General features: G+C 46.7%; 2 protein-coding genes across 2 annotated transcripts in view; both read left to right on the top strand.

Moving 5' to 3' along the window:
• LOC119976659 (guanylate-binding protein 1-like) overlaps nt 1–12488 on the top strand; it is a 460193-nt gene that overhangs the window by 203981 nt on the left and 243724 nt on the right. The window lies entirely within an intron of this gene.
• Nucleotides 1–12488, top strand: part of LOC119976673 (butyrophilin-like protein 2) — a 74380-nt gene that overhangs the window by 7120 nt on the left and 54772 nt on the right. The window lies entirely within an intron of this gene.

Below are 12488 nucleotides of genomic sequence, written 5' to 3' on the forward strand. Positions count from 1 at the left end.
CTCTCTAAAGCATCCACATCCTTCTGGTAATGTGCCGACCAGAACTGCACGCAGTATTCCAAATGTGGCCTCACCAAAGTCCTATATAACTGTAACGTGACCTGCCGACTCTTGTACTCAATACCCCGTCCGATGAAGGCAAGCATGCTGTATGCCTTCTTGACCACTCTATCGACCTGCGTTGCCACATTCAGGGTACAATGGACCTGAACTCCCAGATCTCTCTGCACATCAATTTTCCCCAGGACTCTTCCATTGACCGTATAGAATTGATCCTCTTGAATTGGATCTTCATAAATGCATCACCTTGCATTTGCCTGGATTAAACTCCATCTGCCATTTCTCTGCCCAACTCTCCAATCTATCTATATTTTGCTGTATTCTCTGACAGTCCTCCTCACTATCTGCAACTCCACCAATCTTAGTATCATCTGCAAATTTGCTAATCAGACCACCTATACCTTCGTCCAGATGATTTATGTACATCACAAACAGTGGTCCGAGCACGGATCCCTGTGGAACACCACTAGTCACCCTTCTCCATTTTGAGACACTCCCTTCCACCACTACTCTCTGTCTCCTGTTGCCCAGCCATTCCTTTATCCATCTAGCTCAGGGGTGGGCAAACTACGGGCCGCATGCGGCCCGACAAAGGTTTTTATGCGGCCCGCCAATGAGGTGCCCGGAATCATAACCGGCATTTTTGAAAAGCCGCCGGGGAAAAGCCGCTGAAGTAAATGCGCTTATTGAATAAGGTTTATTTGTAATCCAGGTTACAAACAATAAGCCTTATTATTGTTTGTAACCTGGACTCCTATTGGTCGCACACCCAACTAAACCGACCAATAAGGCAGCCCCACTCATCCACCCCACTACGCGCGTTTTTATCGTTGACTCGGCTGGGCTGTGCTTCTGTCAGTGTTAAGGATCAGCACAAGCAACTTGACACCTGATTTCAACAAACTGGTAAATGACTGCAGTCAGATGCATCATTCTCATTGACATTGTTCTGTTACTTACTGAGTTACTTTGTTTTTCAAATAAATGTGCTTTTTTTTCTTTAAAGATCTTTTATTTTGGCTATTTAAAATATTAATTATTTTACTTAATATACTATGCGGCCCTTTAAAATTGTGAATTTCTGAATGTGGCCCTTGCACGGAAAAGTTTGCCCACCCCTGATCTAGCTAGTACACCTTGAACCACATACGACTTCACTTTTTCCATCAACCTGCCATGGAAACTTTATCAAACGCCTTACTGAAGTCCATGCATATGACATCTACAGCCCTTCCCTCATCAATTAACTTTGTCACTTCCTCAAAGAATTCTATTAGGTTTGTAAGACATGACCTTCCCTGCACAAAACCATGCTGCCTATCACTGATAAGTTATTTTCTTCCAAATGTGAATAGATCCTATCCCTCAGTATCTTCTCCGACAGTTTGCCTACCACTGACGTCAAGCTCACAGGTCTATAATTCCCTGGATTATCCCTGCTACCCTTCTTAAACAAAGGGACAACATCAGCAATTCTCCAGTCCTCCGGGATCTCACCCGTGCTCAAGGATGCTGCAAAGATATCTGTTAAGGCCCCAGCTATTTCGTCCCTTGCTTCCCTCAGTAACCTGGGATAGATCCCATCCGGACCTGGGGACTTGTCCACCTTAATGCCTTTTGGAATACCCAAAACCTCCCCCTTCCTTGTGCCGACTTGACCGAGAGTATTTAAACACCCATCCCTAGCCTCAACATCCGTCTTGTCCCTCTCCTCGGTGAATACCGATGCAAAGTACTCATTAAGAATCTCACCCATTTCCTCTGACTCCACGCATAACTTTCCTCTTTTGTCATTGAGTGGGCCAATCCTTTCTCTAGTTACCCTCTTGCTCCTTATATACGAATAAAAGACGTTGGGATTTTCCTTAACCCTGTTAGCCAAAGATATTTCATGACCCCTTTTAGTCCTCTTTATTGCACATTTGAGATTTGTCCTACTTTCCCGATATTCCTCCAAAGCTTCATCAGTTTTAAGTTGCCTAGATCTTATGTATGCTTCCTTTTTCATCTTAGTTAGTCTCACAATTTCACCCATCATCCATGGTTCTCTAATCTTGCCATTTCTATCCCTCATTTTCACATGGACATGTCTGTCCTGCACTCTAATCAACATTTCCTTAAAAGACTCCCACATTTCAAATGTGGATTTACCCTTAAACAGCTGCTCCCAATCCACATTCCCTAACTCCTGCCGAATTTTGTTATACTTGGCCTTTCCCCAATTTAGCACTCTTCCTTTCGGACCACTCTTGTCATTGTCCATGAGTATTCTAAAACTTACGGAATTATGATCGCTATTCCCAAAGTAATCACCGACTGACACTTCAACCACCTGGCCGGGATCATTCCCCAATACCAGGTCCAGTATGGCCCTTTCCCGAGTTGGACTATTTACATACTGCTCTAAAAAACTCTCCTGGATGCTACTTACAAACTCTGCTCCATCTACGCCTCCAACACTACGTGAGTCCCATTCAATGTTGGGGAAGTTAAAATCTCCCATCACGACCACCCTATTGCTCCTAAATATTTCCATAACCTGTCTACATATTTGTACCTCTACTTCGCGCTCACTTTTGGGAAGCCTGTAGTGAAGTCCCAACAATGTTACTGCACCCTTCCTATTTCTTAGCTCTACCCATATTGCCTCAGTGCTCGAATCCTCCATAGTGCCCTCCTTAACCACAGCTGTGATATCATCTCTGACCAGTAATGCAACTCCTACACCCATTTTACCTCCCTTTCTATCCCTCCTGAATCAAATATACCCTTGGATGTTTAGTTTCCAATCTTGCCCTTCCCTCAACCAAGTCTCAGTAATACCAATAACATCATATTCCCAGGTACTGATCCAAGCCCTAACTTCATCTGCCTTACCTGCTACACTTCTCGCATTAAAACAAATGCACCTCAGACCACCTGTCCCTTTGCGTTCATCATCTCTTCCCTGTCTACTCTTCCCCCTAGTCACATTGAGTTTATTATCTAGTACCTTACTGGCTTTAGTTGCTGCCTCTTTACTGACCTCTAACTTCCTAATCTGGTTCCCATCCCCCTGCCACATTAGTTTAAAACCTCCCCAACAGTGTTAGCAAAAACACCCCCTTGGACATTGGTTCCAGTCCTGCCCAGGTGTAGACCATCTGATTTGTAATGGTCCCACCGCCCCCAGAACCGGTTCCAATGTACCAGAAATCTGAACCCCTCCCTCCTGCACCTTCTCAAGCCACGTATTCATTCTGACTATTCTTGAATTTCTACTCTGACTATCTCGTGGCACTGGTGGCAATCCTGAGATTACTACCTTTTGAGGTCCTGCTTTTTTAACTTATCTCCTAACTCCCTAAATTCTGATTGTAGGACCTCATCCCGTTTTTTACCTATATCTTTGGTGCCTATATGCACAATGACAACTGGCTGTTCACCCTCCCCCCTCCACATGCTGTGGATTTCAGGAAAGTGTTTGGCTGGATAACACATGGTAGATTACGAGAGAAGATTAGGCAGTGTGGCATGAGTGGGAGAAAAGCAACTTGTATTTAAAAATTGGCGGTGGGGAGGGGGCGCAGTGAAGGTGTGAGTTTGTAGACAACATAGAAATAGAGGGTAAAAACAACTTACTGCGGATGCTGGAATCTGAAGCAAAATCAGAAAATGCTGGAAAATCTCAGCAAGTCTGACTACATCTGTGGAGAGAGAGGAGAGAGCGTGGTTTCCCGTACCAGCCTCCCCGAACAGGCGCCAGAATGTGGCGACTAGGGGCTTTTCACAGTAACTTCATTTGAAGCCTGCTTGTGACAATAAGCGATTTTCATTTCATTTCATTTCAAGTCTGGATGGATCTTCTTCAAAGCTGGAGAGAGCTGGAAAAAGGATGAGATTTTTATCGTTGGGGGGGGGGGGGGGGGGGCGCAGTAAGGGCTGGGGAGAGGGCCAGCGAAGGGTGGAGGCGAGGGAGAGACTGACAAAGGTGGCTGAAAATGTGGTGATCGTGGCTAAGAAGGGCGCTGATAGTGGAACATCGTAGAATCTTCGGCTTGGAGACAGGCCCTTCGGCCCGAACTGGGCCATGCCAACCAAAAAGCCCATCTAAGCTAACCCCATTTACCTACATTTGGCCCATATCCCTCCAAACCTTTCCTATCCATGTATCTGTCCGAATGCCTTTTAAACATTGTCAATGTTCCTGCCTCAATCACTTTCTCCGGCAGCTCATTCCACATACATACCACCCTCTGTGTAAAAACAATGCTCCTCAAGTTCCCATTAATTCTTTCCCCTCTTAACTTAAACCTATGCCCTCGAGTTCTCGATTCCCCAAACCTGGGGCAAAGACTGAGTGCATTCACCCTATCTATGCCTCTTATGATCTTATTATACACCTCTATAAGATCACCCCTGTCTCCTACGCTCCAAAGAAAAAGATCCTGGCCTGTCCAATCTCTCCCTATAATTCAGTCCCCTGGAGTCCTGACAACATCCGTAAATCCCTTCTGCACTCTCTCCAGTTTAATAACATTTATCCTGTCGCAAGGCGACCAAAACTGAACACAATACTCCAGGTGTGGCCTCACCAATGTTCTGTACAATTGCAACATAACTTCACAACTTCTATACCCAGTGCCCCAACTGATGAAGGCCAGCATGCCAAAAGCCTTCTTCTCTGCCCTATCTACCAGTGATTCCACCTTTAGAGAACCGTGCACCTGAACCCCAAGGTTCCTCAGTTCCACGATACTGCCGAAGGTCCTACCATTCACCACAAAAGTCCTACCTTGATTTGACTTTCCAAAATGCAACACCTCACACTTATCTGTATTGAACATCATTTGCCATTTCTTGACCCATCTCCCCAGCTGATCATGTTCCTGCTGCAATTTTTGATCACCTTCCTCACTGTCTACAATACCACCTATTTTAGTGTCATCTGCAAACTTACTGATCATGCCTTGTACATTCTCATCCAAATCGTTGATATAGATAACAAACAAAATGGGCCAGCACTGGCCCCTGAGGCACATCGCTAGTCACAGGCCTCCAGTCCGACAAGCATCCTTCCACCATTACCCTCTGCTTCCGGCCATCAAGCCAATTGTATATCCAATTTGCCATTCAATTGGATTTTATGGGAGCCATGTTCCCTCACTCCCATATTAAAAAGTTATTTGAGTCACGTCTACAAAGAAGTGGGCTGCCCCTGCTGACTCAACGTGAGACCTGCAGCCCCATTGGGAGAGAAAGTCTCACCTTCGAGCTGCCAGCCAATTGGATGGGTTGTCCCAGCAATGCTAGGTTTGCAGTGACCACAATAGGGATGACGGGCAGTGCCCGAGGAAGCAGGAGTTATCACAGAATTTACAATGCAGAAGGAGGCCATTCAGCCCATCGAGTCTGCACCGGCTCTTGGAAAGAGCACCCTACTCAAGGTCAACACCTCCACCCTATCCCCATAACCCAGCAACCCCACCCAACACTAAGGGCAATTTTGGACACTAAGGGCAATTTATCATGGCCAATCCACCTAACCTGCACATCTTTGGACTGTGGGAGGAAACCGGAGCACCCGGAGGAAACCCACGCACACACGGGGAGGATGTGCAGACTCCGCACAGACAGTGACCCAAGCCGGAATCGAACCTGGGACAGTGGAGTTGTGAAGCAATTGTGCTATCCACAATGCTACCGTGCTGCCCCTATGGGCGGTCTGTTGGTGTATGAGCAGGGCCTGGCCCCAGCGAGGGGGTGGAGGGTTAAATAGGGAGAGGGGTTGGTGCCTCCAATGGGAATCTGCAAAGGAGATTCCACGCACCCCCCCCCCCCCCCCCCCCCAACCCCCTTCCCAATCTTGCCCAACGCCAGTCTGCACGTTGAAAGCTGCCAGGCGACCTACTCACTTGGCACGAGCCTTCCCCTGCCGCTGGTAAAGTAGCAGCAGTGACCGTTTACTACCTTCAATAGCCACAAGGGCGGATAGGCCACTAGACACCTTCACTACCCTCCATGGCTGGCCTGAGACAGAGAGACAGGCCAAGGGCATGTGGGAAGGCTGGGCAGCCCCCATGCTGTCCGGGAGTGTAAAGTCCAGCCAATTGATAAGATCGAGATATCAGGTTACATCAGGCTAAAGGTCTGATTTGATTAATTTGTCAGCGAGCCTTTGTAAAACCTGAGCTCAAATCAGACTGTTCCTATTCATTGTTAGACCTTATTAAATGTAAATGATTGTGAGAAGAGGGCAGAGAGAATTATGAGGCTGCGTATTGGCTTTCATCGGCATCAATATGCCAGCATTCCAGAGTGGATTTGGTAGAATGATGAGGGGGATATGGCAATAGGACAGATTAATCTGCTTTGCACTGTTTTCTCATGTGCAGGTCAAAAGTGACAAAGATTGCACAGTTCTAAAGAGTGTGCAGGAATAGAGATGCCTGTGCATTCATGTACATCGACCTGTGAGAGTGACAGGGCATGTTGACATATTAATTAGCAAAGCATATTGCACCTTGGGCTGGATAAATAGAGGCATTGAGTGCAGAAGCAGGGAAGTTATGCTCAACCTTCATCAGATTTAGATTTATTATCTCGTGCACCGTAGTACAGTGAAAAGTATCGTTCTGCGTACAATACAGACAGATTGTTCCATACTTGAAAAAACATAGGGCATAAGATAGATACACAATGTAAATACATAGACATCGGGTGAAGTATGCGGAGAATAGTGCTACTCAGCAGGAAAGGTGTGTGGAGATATCAGTTCAGTCCATAAGAGGGCCATTTAGGAGTCTGGTAACAGCGGGGAAGAAGCTGTTTTTGTGTCTGTTTGTGCGTGTTCTCAGACTTCTGTATCTCCTGCCCGATGAAAGAAGTTGGAAGAGTGAATAAGCCGGGTGGGAGGGGTCTTTGATTATGCTGCCCGCTTTCCCCAGGCAGCGGGAGGTGTAGATGGAGTCAATGGATGGGAGGCAGGTTTGTGTGATGGACTGGGCTCTCTGAAGTTTCTTACAGTCTTGGGCCGAGCAATTGCCATACCAGGCTGTGATGCAGCCCGATAGGATGCTTTCTGGCAGCACGGTAGCATAGTGGTTAGCATATTTGTTTCACATCTCCAGGGTCCTAGGTTCGATTCCCGGCTGGGTCACTGTCTGTGCGGAGTCTGCACGTTCTCTCTGTGTCTGCGTGGGTTTCCTCCGGGTGCTCCAGTTTGCTCCCACAGTCCAAAGATGTGCGGGTTAGGTGGATTGGCCATACTAATTAGCCCTTAGTGTCCAAAAAATAAGTGGGGGTTGCTGATTTACGGGGATAGGGTAGATATGTGGGCTTCAGTAGGCTGCTGTTTGTAAGGGCTGGTGCGGACTCGATGGACCGAATGGCCTCCTTGTGAATTGTAAATTCCATGATTTCTGTGGTGCCTCTGTAAAAGTTGGTAAAAGTCAATGCGGACATGCCGAATTTCCTTAGTTTCCTGAGGAAGTATAGACGCTGTTGTGCTTTCTTGGTCGTACCGCTGACATGGGTGGACCAAGACAGATTTTCGGTGATGTGCACCCCTAGGAATCTAAAGCTGGCAACCATCTCCACTTTGACACCAAAGTTCCGGTTAGGCTACAGCTAAGTTACTGCACCACCACACTGAGAGACCCTCGCAACCTTCCGAAAGAGGGTGTGGGGGAGATTTACCAGAACGGTTCTGGGAATTCTGTATTTTAGCTGCAGTGTTCGGTTGGAGAAGCTGGAGTTGTTCTCCTTCGAGTGAAGGAGAATTATGGGGAGATTTGATAGACAGCATTGCCAAATACCACGGATTTGCTGTATTTCATACAGAAAATCTGCTTGAATACTTCAATACGATTTCTCGGGTTGAAATAGCTGCAGCCCTCGGACAGACCCCGTACTTAAAGAGAGCAAGTTAAGCGAGAGGAGGAGAGTTTTTAGGGGGAAGAAAAAGGTATTAAGAGGGAGCTCCCTGTAAAGGGCTGGCTGGCTTTGTGTATGTGTGTGTGGGGGGGGGGGGGGGGGGGGGGGGGGGGGGGGGGAGGAGCTGATTGGCAAATGAATGCTTTCCTCCCTGAACGTTTCGCTATTTAGCGCTCGCCGTAGCAAACTGTCCTCAGCGACGACTGCTGCTGGGAGATGGAGGGCCCTGCGCAGAGACCCCGTGCCCTCATCACCCCCCTCCCCGCACTCGCGACAGACCATGCGTGTGATCCTTCACGCGGTCTCGCATCGAGGTGCCAGTACAACCCCTTATTGGGATTTTAAATGATCACCTCGAGGGTCGACTACACAATCGCACGTCTAGACTATCCACATCCTCGAAGGCCTGTACAGCATTGAAAATTGTACGGTGTGATGTGATGCAATTTTTAAATGTTTGCTACTTGTTCAGGTAGATAGCCTTTTCTGTTGTGCTCTCTGGGAATCAGAAATCCATCCGTAATCATTTAAAAACACATAAATGGGTCATTTAAACCCTGCTGCCTTGTTCTCTGAATTTTTCATTGTTAGATTTACTGAATGTTTGGAACTGAATTTGAAAACACCCACTCATGATGTCCATCTATGTAACAGCGTTAGATTCGCTTTGTCCATTCATATTTTAGATTTGTACTTCAGATTGGTGGGCAATTTTTCTTTGAAATTAAAATAGCAATTTTACTGCCAAAATGCTGGGGATCTGGAATCCTAATTTCTGTTGGAAAAGGCTGGCAGCTCTGGATAGAAGTGTGCCTGATGATGACGGATTTCGGTAAGATAGAGAAACACTATTCCCATTAAGCTGATGCTGCAAGGTCTAAGGGAAACAGGCTCACCGGTTTCAGCGAGAGATACCAGAGGAATGTGAGCGAATGGGAATTAGGAGCAGGAGTCGGTGATTCAGCCCCTCCAGCCTGCTCCCACATTCAATCAGATCATGGCTGATTTCTTCCTGGTCCCAAATCCACCTCTTGCCCATATCCCTTTAACCCGTTTTTTTTATCAGAAATATATCTGTCTCCCTCTTCAAATTATTTACTGAGTCAGATTCCACCGCACTGTGGAACAGCCAGTTCCACAAATTCACCACCCTCAGCAAGAAGTCGTTCCTGCTCGTCTCAGTTTTAAATCTACCGCCTCTCGACCTGTATCCGTGACCCCTCGTTCTAGATTGCCCCACAAGGAGGAACACTTGGTCCGTTTAATTTATCAGTCCTTTATAGTATTTTATGCACCTCGACCAGATCCCCCCTCATCCTTCCAAATTCCAGCGAGTGACTATAAACCCAAATGGTTTAATCTCTCCTCAAACATCAACCCTCTCATCCCTGGAATCAATCTGGTGAACATGATCTGGAACACGCTGCCATGAAGTAAAGCATTTGACAAGGTTCCTCATGGCAGGTTGGTGCAAAAGATTAGCTGGATGGATTCAGAACTGGCTTGGCCACAGAAGACAGAGGGGAGCAGTGGAAGGGTGTTTTTCAGAATGGAGGTCTGTAACTAGTGGTGTCCCGCAGGGATCGATACTGGGACCTCTGCTTTTTGTAACATATATAAATGACTTGGAAGAAAACGTAGCAGGTCTGATTAGCAAGATGGCGGATGATACTAAGATTGCAGGAGTTGCGGATTGTGATGAAGATTGTCAGAGAATACAGCAGGGTATAGATAGGCTGCAAAATTGGGCAGAGAAATGGCAGATGGAATTTAACCCGGTCAAATGCGAGGTGATGTCTTTTGGTAGTTCGAATGCAGGTGGGAGCTGTAAAATAAATGGCAGAACTATAGAGACACAGAGAGATCTGGGTGTGCAGGTCCACAGATCCTTAAAAGTGGCAGCACAGGTGCAAATGGTGATAAAGAAAGCATATGGCATGCTTGCCTTTATCGGAAGTAGTATAGAGTATAAAAGTTTGCAAATGATGTTACCGTTACATAGAACTTTGGCTAGGCCACATTTGGAACACTGTGTCCAATTCTGGTCACTGCACTACCAGAAGGACGTGGAGGCTTTGGAGAGAGCACAGAAAGGGTTTACCAGGATGTTGCCTGGTATGGAGGGTATTAGCTATGAGGAGAGACGGAGGCTGAGGGGAGACCTGATAGAAGTTTATAAAATTATTAGGGCATAGATAGGGTGAATAGTTGGAGGCTTGTTCCCAGGGCGGAAATGACAACTACAAGGGGGCACAAGTTCAAGGTGAGGGGGGGGAAAGGTTCAGTGGAGGTGTGCGGGGGAAGTTTTTTTACACAGAGGGTGGTGGTGGTGGCCTGGAATGCACTGCCAAGTGAGGTGGTTGAGGCAGATACGGTAGCGACCTTTAAGACTTATTTGGACAGGCACATGAACAGGCGGGGTATAGAAGGATACAGGTGGTCAGTCTAGATAGGACACATGATTGGCACAGGCTTGGAGGGCTGAAGGGCCATTGCTGTGCTGTATTGTTCTTTGTTGTTTGTTGGAGCTGGATGGTGTTTAAGGAATGAAAATGAACAGAAAGTAGACAAAAGTTTGAAGATTGAATGAAATAATGGTGGGAAAGTAGAGGTCAAAATAAATAAACAACAGCTGGAGCTGATATTGCAACATCAGTGCGTGGGAAGCATCCTGTCAGAAGATGGTTACTGACAGAAAGAAATCAGAGCTGGAATAACATTGGTGAAGGATACATTCTCCAAACAGAAAGAATTTTCAGAAAATAATCAATTTGAGGTTGCTTGTTGTACGAGGCTGAAACACCAACCTTGTGGAAAGTGGACATCCAAACATCTAGAGAGTTGTGAAATGTGGTTCTGGAGACAGGTGGAGTGGGTCAGCTGGAAAGAACTCCAGAAGAATGAAGACGTTGTCAGGATGGTGGAGGAGGAAAGATTGTTATTGCATATCGTAAAGAAAAGGCAACACGATTGGATTCGGCACATTTTGGGGCATGAGAACTTACTGAAGGAGGTGATTGATGGTAGATTAGAGGGGCTCTCAACCAAGAGAGAGATAGAGAATGATGTCAGATAACTGGAAATGTAAAATGGGGCGGCTCCTACGAGCCACTGAAGAGGGAAGCACAAGACGGAGGCGTGGAGAAGTGAGCAGAGAACTCGCCTTTGGAAAGATCATAGAACACTACAGCGCAGTACAGGCCCTTCGGCCCTTGATGTTGCACCGTCCTGTGAAACCCCTCTAAAGCCCATCTACACCCTTAGATATAGATATAGATATAGAACAGTACAGCACAGAACAGGCCCTTCGGCCCTCGATGTTGTGCCGAGCAATGATCACCCTACTCAAACCCACGAATCCACCCTATACCCGTAACCCAACAACCCCCCCCCCCCCATTACCTTACTTTTTAGGACACTACGGGCAATTTAGCATGGCCAAACCACCTAACCCTGCACATCTTTGGACTGTGGGAGGAAACCGGAGCACCCGGAGGAAACCCACGCACACACGGGGAGGACGTGCAGACTCCGCACAGACAGTGACCCAGCCGGGAATCGAACCTGGGACCCTGGAGCTGTGAAGCATTTATGCTAACCACCATGCTACCGTGCTGCCCGTCCATATGCATATCCAATGACCATTAGCGAGGGAAAATAAATTTCCAGGACTACGGAGATGGAGAGAGCAACCGGACTGGTTGGATTTCTCTACAGAGAGCTAGCATGGTCTTAGTGGGCTGAATGGCCTTCTCCTATGTTACTATGACACTGTGGCCACCTCCGTGTTGTATTTTTTATTTATTTTCATTTTTTTAAAATATAAATTTAGAGTACCCAATTATTTTTTCCAATTAAAGGGAAATTTTATGTGGCCAATCCACCTATCCTGCACATCTTTTGGGTTGTACGGGCAAAACCCACACAGACACGGGAAGAATGTGCAAACTCCAGACGGACAGTGACCCTGGGTCGGGATTCGAACCCGGCTCCTCAGTGGCGTAGGCAGCAATGCTAACCACTGTGCCACCGTGCCGCCCTTTATTTATTTAATGTAAGAAAGTTACAACAGGAATTCTTGTACAGCAACTTGCATTGATATGGTGCATTTATCATTAATGTGGTACATTTATCATCGATATGAGACGTTTATCATTGATGTGGGACATTTATCATTGTAAAGCATCCCAAGGTGCCTTATCAAACTATTTTTAACACCGAACTTCATAAGGAGATACCAGAGCAGATGACAAAAAGTTCAGTCAAAGAGGTACGTTTTAAGGAGCATCCTAAAAGGTGAAGTTTAGGGAGGGGATTGACAGCTCAGGCAGGCTGAGGGCATGGCTTCCCTTGGTGGAGTTAAAGAAGTTGGCATCAGTTGTCCTTTGATTCAAGGATGATGTCAACTCGGTGGGGGGGGGGGGGGGGGGGGCTGAGTTTCGGCCAAGAGGCCGGTTTTAAGAATATTAGGTTTTGATACATTTGTCCCTGATTGTCAAGGATGCAGACACGAT

This window comes from Scyliorhinus canicula, chromosome 1, assembly GCF_902713615.1.
Source record: "Scyliorhinus canicula chromosome 1, sScyCan1.1, whole genome shotgun sequence".
Lineage (NCBI taxonomy): Eukaryota > Metazoa > Chordata > Chondrichthyes > Carcharhiniformes > Scyliorhinidae > Scyliorhinus > Scyliorhinus canicula.